Source organism: Labrus bergylta, chromosome 23 (genome assembly GCF_963930695.1).
Source record: "Labrus bergylta chromosome 23, fLabBer1.1, whole genome shotgun sequence".
Taxonomy (NCBI): domain Eukaryota; kingdom Metazoa; phylum Chordata; class Actinopteri; order Labriformes; family Labridae; genus Labrus; species Labrus bergylta.
Window position 1 is genome coordinate 6,397,817 of NC_089217.1, and position 16,384 is coordinate 6,414,200.

The 16,384-nt window shown below is 39.6% G+C and overlaps 1 long non-coding RNA gene across 1 annotated transcript in view; it reads left to right on the forward strand.

Annotated features, from left to right (window-relative positions):
- The first annotated feature begins 419 nt into the window (after window positions 1-419).
- The window catches only part of LOC136177624 (uncharacterized), a 169,196-nt gene continuing 153,231 nt past the window's right edge, over window positions 420-16,384 (forward strand). Inside the window, exons 1-2 of the long non-coding RNA XR_010665115.1 lie at window positions 420-546; window positions 950-1,072. This is a non-coding gene — a long non-coding RNA (uncharacterized lncRNA). The remainder of the gene's footprint in view (window positions 547-949; window positions 1,073-16,384) is intronic.

The following is a 16,384-nucleotide window of genomic DNA, read 5'->3' on the forward strand; positions in this document are numbered from 1 at the left end:
CTTAAGATAGCCTTTTTTATTTATTTGAGAGGGTAAGCACTATTTATTTCAGATATTTCTTAAGCTACACAAGATAGACTGAAGACAGAAAAATCATTGGCCAGTTGGACAAGAGCAGATAAGTGATGAGGGACTTTCTACTAAAAACAACAATTGTTGCTACTTCCTGATGACCAATTGCTTTTAACGATATCAAATATCAAAGTTTTCATACTTTTCTCATGCTTTAAAGGCAATGGGACACATGCCTTAATTCACATTTTTTTAAACAGAATATTGAAAATGAAAACTTACATTTAAAAAAAAGTCAGTAGCCTTTGTTGAAATATATATATATATAGCTTTAAGGCAGTCAAGGTGAGTGTAAAGGTGAATAATGATAGTGCGTGTTAGGGTGGTAATTGCTTAATTGTTAATGCATTACAGCTGTGTAGAAGCTTCCGGGTGTGTGCGGTCTCTCCAGTCTCTTACTAATTTAGTTTATTTAGTTTATTTAGTTTACTTTCTGCATCTACATGACATTATAAACGGATATTACAGAAGGAAGTAAGTTTTCGTTTTTATTCAGGCATGGTAACCATTTAAACCACATTTTGGGAGGTCCAAATATTTTGTATTATTATTGTTTGCCTACCTTACTCTGACTAGAACTGTTAGCCAAGCTAGCCCAAGCTTTTATGTTGTTTAAAATTTAAATACGACCTTCTACTTTGCAGCTCAAAACGTAAAAAAAAGCCTTATTGATAATTGCTAGCCGCCAGCTAACTGCTTGCTAAAATGTACTGGAGTTATGACGCAGTGTTGTAGTAAATTAAAGTAAATTAAACGCAAATACAATTTCTTTGCTGGTTTAAAATAACTACGTCACGTATTAACAATGCAATGCTCGCCCATATACAGTAGCCTATTGTGCAACTAAATTGTTTTATTTACATTTTTGTAATTTTAGGTGATGTGCCATCATTGAGGGGAAGTGGATGGATTCCACAAGACGACTGAACACCCATCCAGAGCCACTTTGCAGAAGCTGAGGACATGGAGAACCTGCCCTCCCAACATGAAGACATTTCCCGTGTGTAAATGATCTATACACATATTGACACTATTACATTTTGCAAACGTTTGCAGTCATATTAGGCTGCAGGACATCTTATTCCTGCCAGACCTTGCCTACATGTCATTGTGACAACATTTGCTATGGACATGTTCATGTGACCTCGTTGGTTGATGACTTATGAACATATAATCATACTGCAGTTCTCATCTTGTTGTAGGTTTTATTTTACAGAAAACAATTAAGCCTATTGTGTTTTCCATCTATTCACGACATGAAGAGACCAAAAAAGCACATGTTTATATGTTGCAAAAGAGATCCAAATAGATTTGAAAACTGAAGTTGGATGGGGCACATTAGTGTTTTTATTACATAGCTCTTCTTGTCTGCTTGTGATAAGACTTGGCAAAGTATTGCATGATGCATATTTTGTCAAAATGTTTTGGAAAAATTGTGGAAACTTCCATCATTAAGTGAATTTCCTTTTCCGCTTTCCTTTGTTGCTACTGGTCAAATTGTGTATTCCCGGCTATTGGGAGAGTTCGAGGCATTGTGTTTCGTGAAAGCGACGTTCAATGTGATGACTGTCAACTAGAGGACTCAATGATCTACTGTATGTGTGAGTGTTCCTGTGACTTCTGTGATGCATTAAGGCTAGATGGACATTCAGATGGAAATGCAAAAGCAATCCAATGATCAATTCGTCACAGTGAATGTCTTGGCTTATAATTGTGCCTTAACAGTAAGCAAATGCAGAAGTAGGTTTGTGGCCCTTTAAAGTACTGAATATATAAAATGTATGTGGTGGGTTGGGCTACAGTCTTGTGCTGTTGTTTTAAATCCATCTAAATTGCATGTTTACAACTTTCTATCCATCTTCTGTCTTGGATTGTGCAGTTAGACTATTTAACTACTTCTCAGACTCCTAATATTCATGATGATGCTCTCTATAGTTAAGAGCAAAAATATTCTCCATGAAGGCCATTTTATTCCAGATAGATACAACACCAGTTAGCAACACGCATTTTTTCTCCCCTCACCCCACTGCCTCAGTCGATATCTAATCTTCTGCGTTCTTCTTCTCATGTTTCTATTGATTCCCCAGACAAGTTTTTACCATGCTCTTAGCATGTGTATTAATGATCTCTCGCTTTCTCTGCCGTTCTCTCTCTCTCTCTCTCTCTCACACACACACACACAGACACACAAGCAACTGGTTTGCTGCTAGGTCGAAAACACTTTGACAGGGATTTGTGTGTGCGAGTGAGTGTGTGTGTGTGAGTGTGTGGGAGGGTTAGCTGTTGCAAGGATTGAAATACCAAGAAGAGACTGATGGAGATGGAGTGAAATGACTCTTGTTGTGCATGGATTTTTGCTGTTTTCCTAATATCTAAGTTGCCTAATCAGAATCAGACTTGATCTTTGTACCACAAGCAGGTTGTGATGTGTAATTGCTTAACTGTTGATGCTGATGTAGGGGACAAGCAACTTTCAGGGTGCTTGCACCACAGCTGCACCACAGCACACTGTGCTAACTGCTTATGCCATCTGCTGGCCAAAAGCAAAGACTGCAGCCAGTGATATCTTAGATAAACTAAATCGAATACCTTTCTTTAGGCTTTACAAGCAGCTTTAACACTTTCATAAGCCTTTCATGCATCTGCTCTTTTTTTTCATTAACACATCAGTTTTCCTGCACTCTATTTCTGTGATTTTAAAGTATACAGGTGTTTGGATTGGAAGAAACAAACAAAAGGGTCCACAAGGATAAGCAAAGGGAGGAAATCTAACAGTCTTATTGTAGCGCTGGTCTATCTGCATGCTTCAGATTTGTGCCAAATTATCCTTGCCACAGGCAAATCAAACATCTCTGTGATGGCAGTATTCACAGACAGACATCAAGCATGTGAAATGTCTTGCAAATGAAACACAATTAGCTTGAAGAGCATTATGAAATGATGTCTGCTCTCTGTGTAATTCAAGATCTAAAATCCCAGTCGCTGCATTTATGAATGAATGAGCTTTACCACCCCTCGGTATTTTTTGGCCTCTTTGGAATTTAAATGAATGCAAAGATCAAAGCCCCCCTTCAGGAGGAAGAGGTGGTGCAATAAGCAGAAAGCTCCACCACTGTTCACACAGTGGTCCCTCTTCCACTGTAACTCAGTCGCAGCCTCCAACAGTCAGTCAGAGGTGCTGCCGCAAACTGCCACCAGGGGGCAAGAGTGCTCAGGAGTGTTTTTTTTCTCCCTCTCTCCCTCCCTCTTGCCTTCTTTTCAGTTGTTTGTCTGTCTGCTCACAGGGAATGTAGTTACACACATGCATGCATACATACACTAAACTACATATTATTTGTGGATATTGAAATCCTTGGGGAATCTAGATTTTTACACAGTTGTAAATATGAAAAAAATAAAGCCTAAACAGATATCACGTCACAGTTCTTCCTGTGCCTAGGATGACATTGCAGTTTCTCTCTGATCACAAGACCACATTATGCTTGCATGTAGCCCCGAAGTGACTTTGCAAGGTCACAACCACCCCCCACCCCCCACTCCCCCCCGCATCACGCAATTCTCCATCGCTGCACCGCTGCACTGCATGATCAAGTTTCAGTTGCATCACACATCCCTTCATAGCTGCACATCCACTGACTCCCTATTTATACCAGATTGTTAATGGCTAATTTTATTAATTTCACAGGGAGGCAATCAAACAAAGCTACTCTGGGGGGTAGCAGCAGATGTCTGCTGCACGTTTTTTTTAGATGGCCCTTTGGTTGGCAGGCCACAACCTTGGTTTTGGGAGGATAAAACAAGGATAGTGGGCGTACAAGAAGGGGAAAAGAGAATAGAAGAAGAAAGTTGTATGCAAAAATACTTAGAAAAACAGGGGGAAGATAAGCGTAAAGGGAGAGGAGAGTGGGAAGGCGAGTGTAGAGGGCAGGCTGATATCAAAGGGGCCTTTGTTCAAGTCTCCTCCAGTAGCCGTGTGAGGATCAGAGCCAGAGAGCAGTGGACCTTGAGGACCTTGAGAGAAGGAATTGAATGCTTACGGTGCAGAACTCTATCTTCAAGGCTCTCTGCCCTCAACTTTTTCATTTTTTATCATTAATTATTTCTCACTAATTGCCAGGATTAGAAAAAGAGGGGGAAAGAAAGGGCGCTCTGGGTCTCTGGAGTCTTAGACCAGTGTGTGTGTGTGTGTGTGTGTGTGTGAAATTGCGTACACATACACTCCTGCCCCGTATATGGAGAAAAGAACAAGGGGAAGAGGCACAAATTGAACATTCTTGGTCAGCAAGGTTGTTAGCACTCTGCAGTTGATTGTGCTTGTTGAACCATACAGCTATTTCCATTAAGTTTAAGAAGATGGTCATAGCCGAGCAACGTCCTTGTACAGCGGTTAACACTGGGGGTGAATGGATTTGATTTTTTCCCTCTTGCCTTTTGTGTTAAAGTATTCTAACTTGGTAAAGCCAAAGATTGTTTGAAAGAAGTGTTATTTTAGGTTACTTGTGACATTGTTTGAGTTTACTGCTTTAATATGATTGAAAAAGTATCATATTGTATCATATTGCTGAAGTTTGGTAGAGAGATATTGTCAATGAAGAAAAACTCTTTCTCAACTGATTAGAAAAAAAACACCAGTTTATTACAAATATAAGTATCGCTGCGCTCTTTTATGAAATATTACATTTAATGAAATGCCATACATTCTCAAAGAGCTACTTTTGTTGTAGAGTGCTGATTGATGTGTTTTTAAACCCTTGAGACAGCCATTTCCTCCTATCATTTCAGTGTGGCTTTAAAACTAACTAACAGAGACTTTAAACTTCCCTTGGCTTGGTGATCCATTACAGTGTTGTCATGTTTTATTTTTGTCAAAGGAACCTTATCAATTATGCTTTTATAGGTGCAGACTTATTTGAAAAGGCTGCTTCAGGCTCTTGTCTAAGCAAGCAAACAAGGCTCTAAAATTCAAGACATTTTTATTTAATGATGAACAGCCTGGCATTTTCAAGATATAGTTTTTGGGAAAACCAAACACAGAAACACAAACAAACAAAAAATATCTTGAAAAGTAGCACGTTTTATAGATGGCTTCGCTGACTTAAAAAAACGTTATACCTATACCAGCGTTATACTGTTTGTGAGAATACCGGACGTAAAGGCTTTGCTATGTTTCTTTATGTGGACAGAATAAGAAAATAATTTAGCTTAATCGTCGTCTGCCTAATGAGCTGGGCAGGACGAACATATTTTGATGCATTTTGATGAACTCTCTGGATATCAAATCCCATAGGAAAGCTGTTGTCCAAAATGGCTCACATATCAAACACTCTGCCAAACTGAAAGCAAACAGCACTCCAGGAAACAACTCTTCCAAGTTTCATCTAAAAAAAAAAAAAAAAAAAGGATAGGATTTCTGAATGCCTGTGATTGAAGCTCATCAGTGTAATGGATCAACAGCTCCTTTTCACATACACAGTTTGAAATCATAGATTGCACCCGTGCATGTTTGATATTCTGCACCACATTTACGAATGATCTCAGAACAATCATTTTGTCCTTCACCAAAGAAAAAACCTCTGGACCAGACTGTGGGCATTGTGCCTGTAGCTCCACTTGCCAGCCACAGTGCTTTCCAGTACAGAGGAAGCTTCTGGGCTTTGCTGCAAATACATTAATCAATTCTTTGTTGACCACATCGCTGTCATTAGACATTGGTCTTGCCAGCTGTGAAGTAATAAGATGGAGGACCGGGAGAATTTACATCATGGCCAAAGTCATACTGTGTGCAATTGTGATGCCAATTATCAGGTTTTATCTCCAGATTTGAAACCACAGCTTAACCTTTTCATCTCAGATCAGACCGGCCAACCAACAGTCTTTGCACTGTTGTTGTTTCAAAGTTTATGCTAATGAAAGCCACTTGTCAATTAGTGATTTAGTGCAAGCTGATAAATTCTCTTTTCATCATCATTGCAGTATGAACATGCAAATTAACACATGCACAGACTCAAAAGAAAAAAGCTATAAATTACAAAAACATTGATGACATTTTAACATTGGATTTACATTCGCCATGCACTACGACTCTGCATGTGTTCACTCTGACGGAGGATGGAAAGAAAAGGGAGGAAAATGTGGTTGACAGTGGTGCAATGAAAAAGAATAGCCATTATGCTTTGTGGAAGACATGATGATTAATACAAGTAGTGTATAAAAGTAGCAAAAAAAGACATACGAACTGTGACCTTAATAGTAATATGCATACCTTCTTTATAGCCATATCTTTATAAAAGTACAAGACATAGCAGATTTAGAAGTAAAAAGAATAAGGTCTGCAGTAAAGTGAATTATAGAAGCTGTTGGCCACATTTTATTTCGGTAGAGCCAACCGTTGAACTCCATAAATACGTTTCAGACCTTGAGGTGGTCCTCCAAACATTCTGTGACAAGTAAGTTAGCTAGCTTCCCAAAATGTGAAAGTATTCCTTTAAAAAGAGTAGATCTTGGACAAGTAGACACATGTTCTGGCAGGTGACACCAGTGCATGCCATTAAAAACAGCCCTGCTGTCTTGGGGAACTCTGGAACTACTGTCATAGAAGCTGTCTTTTTGAAGAAGTTTTGAAGAGTTAATCTGCACTTCTAAATATAATACCTGTTGGCAAAGTCCTCAATTTGCATAAAACATATTTTTGTACCTTTTTAATCAGAGCTGCTGAAGAGAGGAAAACCCTACATTTCCCATATTGAGCAGCTGATGGGACCCAAGAGCAATATTAGTATGATTGGGCTCGCACTGATGGGTATGCACATGCTCATTTCTCAGATCACCAAGGAAACTAGACAGGTTGCCTCAGTACAATGCCAGAGAGTCCAATAAAAGGCCTGAACGTGTGTAATATCAAACCTTTGTTTTCATGAATTCACAGCAAGGTGGGTCTGAGGGTATCCCCATTCATCATCTTAGAGATCAATTCACGATGTACATTATCCTCCTTCCAATGATCTTAGCTCCAATTCTTATCACTGGAAGATAAAAGTTGTTTTTGACAGCACAACACGTACGTCTGGCTCCACACCAGGTCCCATGGCTTCTGTTATTTCACATTCCTGTGATGGATGAGCCCGCCTTGCTGCTTCTTGTCGTGTTTTACAGCTCACCTGATGCCTTCCTTGTGTGTTTAAGCATTGAAAGTGCAGCTCTAGCAGCACAAATGCTAATGTTCTTTGATTGGCACCAAATGACTGACACTAATGCTACTGTTTCAAACACTAATGTCACGTTGGCTAATTTATTAGATCAGCTTTGAATACTGATACGCAGTAGCATAAAAGTTGCTTTATTCTCTGATAATATGCACACTGATGGCTGCTGAGACAAAGCTGTTTTTGTACTCCTTATTGTATGTTTGGAATTCAAAATGATCAACTGCAAAACACCCTTGTCACTGATGCTAAACTGGTGAATACTTGAAAAGTTGCACTCTTGCCAAGAAGAATTGTATTAAGGTGAAGGTTTACTGCTTGCTACAGCATTGCCCTGATTTAATCACCTACTTTGGCTTTTCATTTTTAAAGCCACTTGCTTTGTTTTTTTTATGTCTTCATTAAAGCTAAAATGTATAGTGAATGTATAAGAATATATAATTACACCATGTAAAGTTCTTGAGGGTGCTAGTGTGGTGCTTTAGCTATCCTAGGAGTAACTTCAGCACCCCCAAGCCCCTCCCTGGCAGTTTGTCCTTTGCTTGCTCCTCCAACAGTGTGCTGACATTTTAGCATTAGTGCCTCTGTGTGAGTGTGAAAGGTTCAGCTTGTACCATCCCCTCTGAAGCGCTCTGTGATAGCACACTCTCTGATTGGTATGAGTGTTTTGTGCAGTCTCTGCAGCAAGTGATTCTGTTTTTCAGTCAATACTGCAGCTGGCTGTGCATCAGTGAGAAATAGAAGTACCTCGTAGCCTTTCAGCCCCTCTAAATCCACACGAGATGATTCTATAAGGGAGTGTCAAAGTTCAAAATATACAATATTCTCACTCAATCCCTCTGTAGAACCACTGTCCTGTTTAATCACATCACTTTGCAGTCATTCACTGTCACTCAGCCTCAGACCAGTGCTTATTCACGTGCCGGACAATGGACTGAAACCTAGCCGGTGATATGCACAACACAAGATACTAACTGTGCATTAAGTTTCATTAGATAATGCTAATTAGAGATATTAGAGATTAGCAGCCTACTAGGTCTGAACACTATTGAAAAACGTTTTTTTCCTGCAATATATATTGGGATTACATTTTTTATCAGTTATTTTGAACAGTTTCCAAAGTTATAATTATCTACATTATCAGCCCAGTAATAGTAACTTCTGATGGAAGGAAAGCTCACTGTCTCAGGCTGCCTGGTACTAATTTGACTTTGTGCACTTATGTAGCTACACTCCTGTCTCCTGTACGTCTACATTTTAACATGCGGGGAAACAGACTGAGACTATGCATGTGCAACAGTCAGTTCTGTGACCACTTAAGGTTATATCAGACATCCCAGTTGTTGTTGTTTTCTTTGTTTATTTAATCATAGTGATATTGGTATTGGAGCTACCATAGTGCCAATGTGAAACAAGTTGAGTTTATACTTTGAGTACCCACATGTACTACCTAAGGGCATGAAGGGATACATTAGTGTAATTTCACAGTGCAGCAGATGAAGGTGTCAGCATGTTTTCATTTTAGGATATTGTACTTATGTCAGGTATGAGATTATAATCATGTTTTTTTTTTTTTTTTAAGCGTTAGATAGGGAAGAGTATAATGTGTTTGGGCGCATGGCCTGGCCCGCCTGCTGTGCTTAGTGTCAGGATACAGTGTAACTGTGTAGAGATGGCTGGCATGGCTGGGCATGCCCTCTATTCCCCCACAGGGGTTTGAAAAGTGCACATCTCACCAAAATGTCACTTTAACTAAAGTGAGCACCCCTAAACACTCTTTCCCACTCTCCTCTCTCGTTTGTCCTCTTTCACTAATTCTCGCTCCCTTCCCCTCAAACACACCTGTATCGTCTTCCTGAGGAAAATGTAAATGCCAAGCAAACTCTGATGTAATGTAATTACCTGCTCATACAGACTAGACACGCTGCAGAAGCACATGTATTCAGATGTATTAGTCACCACTGTTACAGAAATATGTCCACTTCAAGGGATGATTTTTGTGCACGACTGGAGCTCAGTAATCGCCTTGTATGTTAATGATGAGATGAGGCATATATTGCCTCATTTAAACATCTCAAACGCTATATGTGTAGTTATGCAATTATGATAATAAGCATTTTACAAGCTGCAATGAGGCGCCAGGGGCCAAACGGGGAGATGAGGGAAAAGTTACTTTGGTCCTGAAAATAATTTGACGTTAGTTATTACAGGCTTATTGCTGCGGATGACATCTATTTCTCTGGTTTCTGACAGCACATCATCCTGACTTTCCTATAATAGCTTTGGTTGGCAGATCAGCACTGGTGAGAATAAATTAGAAATGATTCCTAGAGCGCAGCATTAGGGTTTTTTTTTTTTTAAATAGTGGCACTTTTATGAAAAAAGGGCCATGTAATCACTCAGGCTAGACTTTGATTAAGCGGTAAAGTGAGCTGGTGAAAGTGTGGATTTCATGGTGACAGAGCTTATTTCGTTTTGACAGTTCATCCTCCATGTCTCTCCCTAAATCCAACCTTCCCTCATCCCTCCTGTTAGAACAGACCCCTTTCATGTTAGAGCCTATTCTTCATCTCTGTGTTTGTTTGGTTTCCTCGTCACATCACACTGTTATCACATGCATTGATTCTTACTAGCCTTTTTGCTGTCTCATTTATTTTTGAATTACAAATGTGATAGAACTAGAAGGTCCTGGTTTATCCCATTGAAGACTTAATTTATTTGCAAAGTCATGGTTGACATTATCTTTTTCATTACGATTTTGCTGCAGTACTTCATAGTTATGATTAGGTTATGGTCAAAGACATGCTGTGCTTCTTAGAAGTACAATTCAACAGTATGCACCTTAGAAAACTTCCCCCTTTTCAGAATTTATTAGAGTTTCTTCAAATTGGCCGTGCAGCTGGATGGTTAAAAAGGAAATTTTAAACCTGCACTCAGAGTGCAGTAAAATAAATTCCACCTTTTAGTTCACAGAATTTTCAGTAAATTGAAACATTCTCAGAAAGCTGTAATAGAAACAGAAACCGATTGTCACAATGTACAGGCTTTGCAAGCCCAACTGAAAATATGGTTCACAAAGTGCAAGCATTATTGAGAATATATCTATATTCAGGGTCACACAGGATCAGAGCGCCTTGATGTTGTAGAGGTTCAGAAGATATTGATTCATTAAAGACCAAAGTTCTTTTCTGTAGAGAAGAGCTGATGCGTGTGTTGGTTCAGGTGCTCTAGCTGTAACTTCACTGTAACTGTTCCCAGTAGACTCACTGAACTGTGGAACGGTCTGAAGTGTGTTCAAGGGCAAACTGCCACCAGAGTGCTTAACATTTTCTATACCAGCCTTGGTTCAAAGCACGTGTGTGATATGGTAATCTCTGATTGAAGTGATTGATCTCTTGTTTTTGCCCCCCCCCCGTGTTGCTTTTGAGTGTTATTGTGTCTTCTCTCCATGTGCGTACCGATGTGTCCGTGTTCAGCAAGAAAACAGCTCAAGTTTACGTCATGTGTATGTGCTGTATGTGTCGTTGAAGTGTCTGAGTCCATGAGAGGATTTGGTAGAGGTCTAACTTCTCATGTATGTGTGAGTGCACGTGACCCGCATAAATCCCCTGCTTGACTTCGTTTGATCTCCAAATCACAAAGATTGAATAATACAGTATGTGCCGACTACGAAAAGATTAGGCGGGAGCTCAGAACATATTGATCAAGATTATATTTGGAGAGCAGAACTGCCAGATCTGCCAAAGCACGTTCATTAGTTGTGAGACGGGACACAAATTTAAATTGTAATTACTCTACAATGTCAACTCCTACTACAGCACTCAAATCTGCACGAGTCTTTGAAGATTAAGTTGCATTTTTATTACATTTGGATGTCCTTCCTGGAGAAAGGCATACACAGGTGTGTTAGGTGATAAAATTGAAACACAGCTATGGCCCAGGAGAAAACAAACACACTGTGCTTTTGCATTTCATTTTGGATGTAATTGTCAATATAGGAACGCAAACGAAAAAACAAACAGTACTACATGGATTATTTATTTGGTTTATGTTTTGAACTAATATGACTGTGCAAGAGTAATGAAAGGCTGGTTTCTTACGTATATCTTTATTCAGCATAAATTCAAATAAGTTAGTGCATGACATCCTGCTCTTGTGGACCATGTATTGAATATTGTGAGTTACCCTGCGGTTTCCGTTGTTCAATCCCTTTTTACCCACCTCAACTTACATTCTTGCTGTCTCTTCTTTTCCCTGACCTCCCTTTGTCCTCTTCCTCATTTGCAGGGTTATAAAGTAGCATTTAAATAAATTATCGGTTAGAGAATAATCGCATCTTCTCTGTACGATCAACTCTCCCTTCTGAGGACAGCACAGCCAAAATCAAAGGAAACATTTGTACTAGCGCTGTCCCCTCTGTTTGTCCTTCTCCGTATAACCCCCTCACTAATGATCAATATGTCCTGATGCTTCAGACTTGCCTAAGTCCCACTTATCTCTTCTCTTTTAATATGCAAACACAATTACACACAGGAGCAGGGCCGTAGTAAGAGAGAGGAGGCAGTTAATTTTCCTCTAGCTGCAGGCAAGCATCTGGAAACAGCGTAAAGAAACATGTATCGAGAAAGATGAAGAAAGAAGAGCAAACGAGAGGAGGTTTCGAAGGGGAAGAGATGGTAAGAGAAAACAGCTGGTGAGGTCTAGCAGTGCTGTGTTTGCAGAAAACGTAGGCAGCTGGTGACCCAGAAATATCCTCTACTCTTCCCAACATTGAACATCACAGCAATCACTGCAGTGAGAGAGGGAGAGAGACACTATGCATTCAGCCGTAGCTCATAATAGAGCGGTTAATTACCATAATGAAACTCTTGATAACAAACAGAAAAAGCGGTCATAGAGTTAAACTCACACTTTGCTTATGCAACTCCTGTCTTTGATATCAGCATCCACAGAATCCTACACCAAGTAAGAAAAGAGAAATGTGGTAGTCAAGGCACATGTTCAATGATGTGCCTGGAGTTGTTTATTTATTGTTCAACTTTATTAATGCATGTGTTTTTGCATAAAAAGATGGACTTTTTTCCCTTTAAATAGACTGCTTAATTGCAAATAGAGAAGTAAACAAAAGGATAATTTATACGTCTGTGAGCCTGTAAGGGATTAATGTCGTCTCATCCCAGCATTACAATATTATACACCAGGATTGTTTACTTTGCTCCTTCTGATTCATCTAATTAAAACTCCACCTAAGCCAAAGGTTGCTTATTTGAAAGGCACACTTAATTTGATATTGAGCATGCATTCATTTTTTTGGTCTTTCCTTCATTTTTTATTCTGTATTTGGTGTAATTCTGCAGCAAATGTTCACTGATTATATCATTAGTGCGCATTCAGATGATAATGGTATACAGAGAGCAATTACTTGCATGATTGACTGGCCCAAAACAACATTAGCTAAAGCTTTTAAATCCTTGAATAATCATTATAAAGGAGGAGGCTAAGTGGTTAATTTGAAGCTTTTTTGATGATTTAAGTTTTCATTGGTTCACAATGGATTTGCTTACAGTATGATTCTATAATAAATAATGCTTTGCAATCTTTCCCTCGTTAGTCACACTAAGATATCATAAGAAATTCATTTCTATGAGAGTAATATCTGCAGAATGGTATTCCACTTCTGATAAATGGATTCTAACCAAAGATTTATGACTCTTAAGAGAAACTTGATTCATTTTCCATGAAAGCTCACATTCCATTTAGCAATAAGATTGCCTCGATGAGACAGCAGCATGCACAGACAAAATCATGACAAGTGGTTCATAGGTGTGGCTCATGATGATGGACCCTCAAAATATATAAAAAAAAATAGTAAGAGAATTCATTTGAGTTTTTGGGGAATTAAGATACATCTTTTTGCACACCGTCACACTTATCCACTAGTGTATCTATTACCATGGCAACTCTGTGTTACTCTCTGCATTTTCTAGATGTAATTTGCACACGTCCCCTCCCATTTCTCATCCCTTGTCTTCATGTTATCATCCATTTCTTCCTCTGATGCTGTTATTATTTGACATTTCTCCCCTAAGTCTCTTAGTCAATTCTTCTTTAGCCAGCAGTTCAGCAGTTCAGCAGACAGCCTTACTATGACATGCTGGTAATAATAAATGGCCTGATAGGTGGGATTAAAATATTATCCACATAAGAATAAGGTGAATATTTTCTCTTTACCTGGCTGTGTGTCCAACTGCATTGTTGCTGCACTCCATTTTCACACTTTTTCTGGCTAATTCTCCTCTTCCTTTGTGCCCTTTTCTCTAGCTTTCTCTCTCCGCTCCGTCACTTCTTCTTAGTAGCTTTCATCTTGATGTCTTTCTCTGCAGTGACCTCCCTTCTTTCATTCTCTTCTCCAAACTTTTTCCACTCTTTTTTTTTTCCAAATCCCCCTTTCATTTTTTTGCTCTCCCAGCATCATTTTTTTTACAGTATGGGCAGTATCTCCCCAATATATAGAGAAGTATCTTTCCCTGTTTTTCTTTGTTGTATGCTCCTCTTTTCTAACTCCCTCTGTGTAGGAGGAGCACACTCTTTTTCAGCTAAGGTCCTTATCAAGCGTGACTCACAATTCAACTATTTCTACGACGAAACTCGTCCTCTGGAGTCTTGCTCTTTTTCTCTGTCTTCTTACATATTTTATCTCTTCAGCTTTTCCTCCAATTTTCTTGCCCTGGCTTTTTACTCTACCTAATCTTACCTCCCTTATTATCTCTCACAACTGCATGGACTCACAGTCTCTCTCTCTTCACTCTATCCCTCCCTCGCTCTTTCTCATGCCACCGTCCCTTTCTGCTCTCCCCTCGAGTTGTGTAAACATAAACATTTTGGATGTCTGCCATCGGAGATATCCAGGCCGAGTCTGTCACCAGAATCATTTCAATGCTAATTTCCCTGGCATCTGTGATAAATAAATTCACTCCGACAAACACACAGTCATCAGCTTCAGAGAATTGGACCCGTTCATTTTTTATCCTTTGCCTCCCTGACTTCCTCTCTCTCTCTTTTCCCAGAGCTGGGACTTCAGGATCTGAAGCCAGCCGCATTCAATAAACACACACAGACACGTGTACACAAAAACGTATTTACTCTCAGCAGTGCAAACATGCAAACAGTGTGTATGCATACAAAACACAGCATACACTGTACACAAAACAAAACTGTGCAACAAAACTGTAGCATACACACACAAATCGGAACATGAACATAAACATTGCTGCAGATGTACAGAACAAACACACATGCACAAACATCCATACTCTGCAGGAGGTTGCACACATGTATGCATATTTTAATAGTCAGTTGGTGTTTTGTTATGTTCCAGTAGAAGTCACCTCTATTTATATTCATTGTGAATACTTCTTTACTTAAAAACACCTTTTCATGAGAGCAAGGTCATGCAGATTGAAGACTGACGATAGAATGATTCATTCAGACAAACACAACCCTTTTGTGCGCACCTGAAAGTCCATATTTCTATGCTCACAGAACATAGACAAAGGCTTCATGTGAACACCAAAGACAAAAGATGTTTGACAGAGAGCATCTTTAATGTCTCTGTGCTCACTACAGAGTGGAGGGATTTCTGGGGAATCCTCCGCATTGCAGCATTGTTGTGGGGAGTGAGCCCCTGTAGCCATCAGTTGCAAGCATAGATATTCAAATACAACACGGTTATGTATTCCTGCTGCCGCGGCAATGCAGGGCACATGCACATGACAGTGATCCACTCATCTTATGATTGGAAACACTCCCAGTCATGAAGAAAAGGAAAATTAAAGAGTTTGTGAGACACTTAGTCAGCAACATGTACATTATATAGTTATTTTACATATTAATAGGCCCTATTCAGTACCTATCAGTATGTAAATCAAAATCTGCTGCCTTCATTTACCGGCGTCAGCACTGACAACACATGCTCTTGCATGAACAAGTAGAATCAAACCAAAAACCTCTTTATGTACAAATTCTATAACATATGCTTTATCATGGTTCTCTGTCATGCATCGACCAACTCCTTTCAGTGCTCATCCACTTGTGAACGCTGTCGATAACATGCACCAGCAAGGCATGGGAAAACACCAGAGAAGTGCTTGAATGGATGTAAGTTTGAAGCACTGTTCGAAGAATTAAATACCTATAAATGAATCTTATGATAACCATACAGCATATTGTTTCTTCAAAATCTGTTAAGAGTAATATCTGCAGGGATGTACACTCTGCTACTTGCTCTGTCACTCCATCTTTTTCTCTTCATAGCGTCATCTGTCATCATCCTCTTCCTCTAAGCCTCAACCATTTGATCAAAATATATTGTTCATTGTCATTACCACAGCCATCAACTTGGAATGAAATTGAGTTGACACCTGAAGGAACAACGAGAGTGGAAACAAACACACACATGCACACACAAAAACAATATGATGTCTAGGAACACAACACAACTTCGCTTCAGGCGTGCACATTCAGTTGGAATACACACATGTGCATTACACACACACAAGCTCTCTTTTCCTCTCAGCTTCAGCAAGCACACACACGCACAGACACACACACACACACACACACACACACAGTTTCCTTTGGTACAGTGTTTGTCTACCTTTCCCTCTGTCTCTCCTTCCTTCCTGCCTCTTACACTATGCCTCTGAGACCTTTGTCTACCCTGTCTCATTCTTTTTCCATCATTACTCTCCCTCTCTACACTTCTTGCCATCATTTTTTACTTCTCTTGTCTCACTATCTCCTTGTTTCCTTTTTTTCTTTTCTCGCCCGAGGGGCTGTCTCCACCACTGGGATCACAGGCCAGGCACTCAATATCTCCCACCTTGTCATGCCGCGAGGAGGCCACCACCCTGGCTTTGTTGTGTTGACACATTGATCCTCCCTACCATGCCACATAGAATTGGGAATGTGTGACTATCAGACCTGTGCGCGTGTGTGTGAGTGCCAGAATGTGTACTTGTACACAAATCAATGATGTTGGTTCTTTGGTGAGCATGTGTCTACGTTGTTCACTGTGGATTACACTATGCATGAATTGAGAGTGAGCTTTA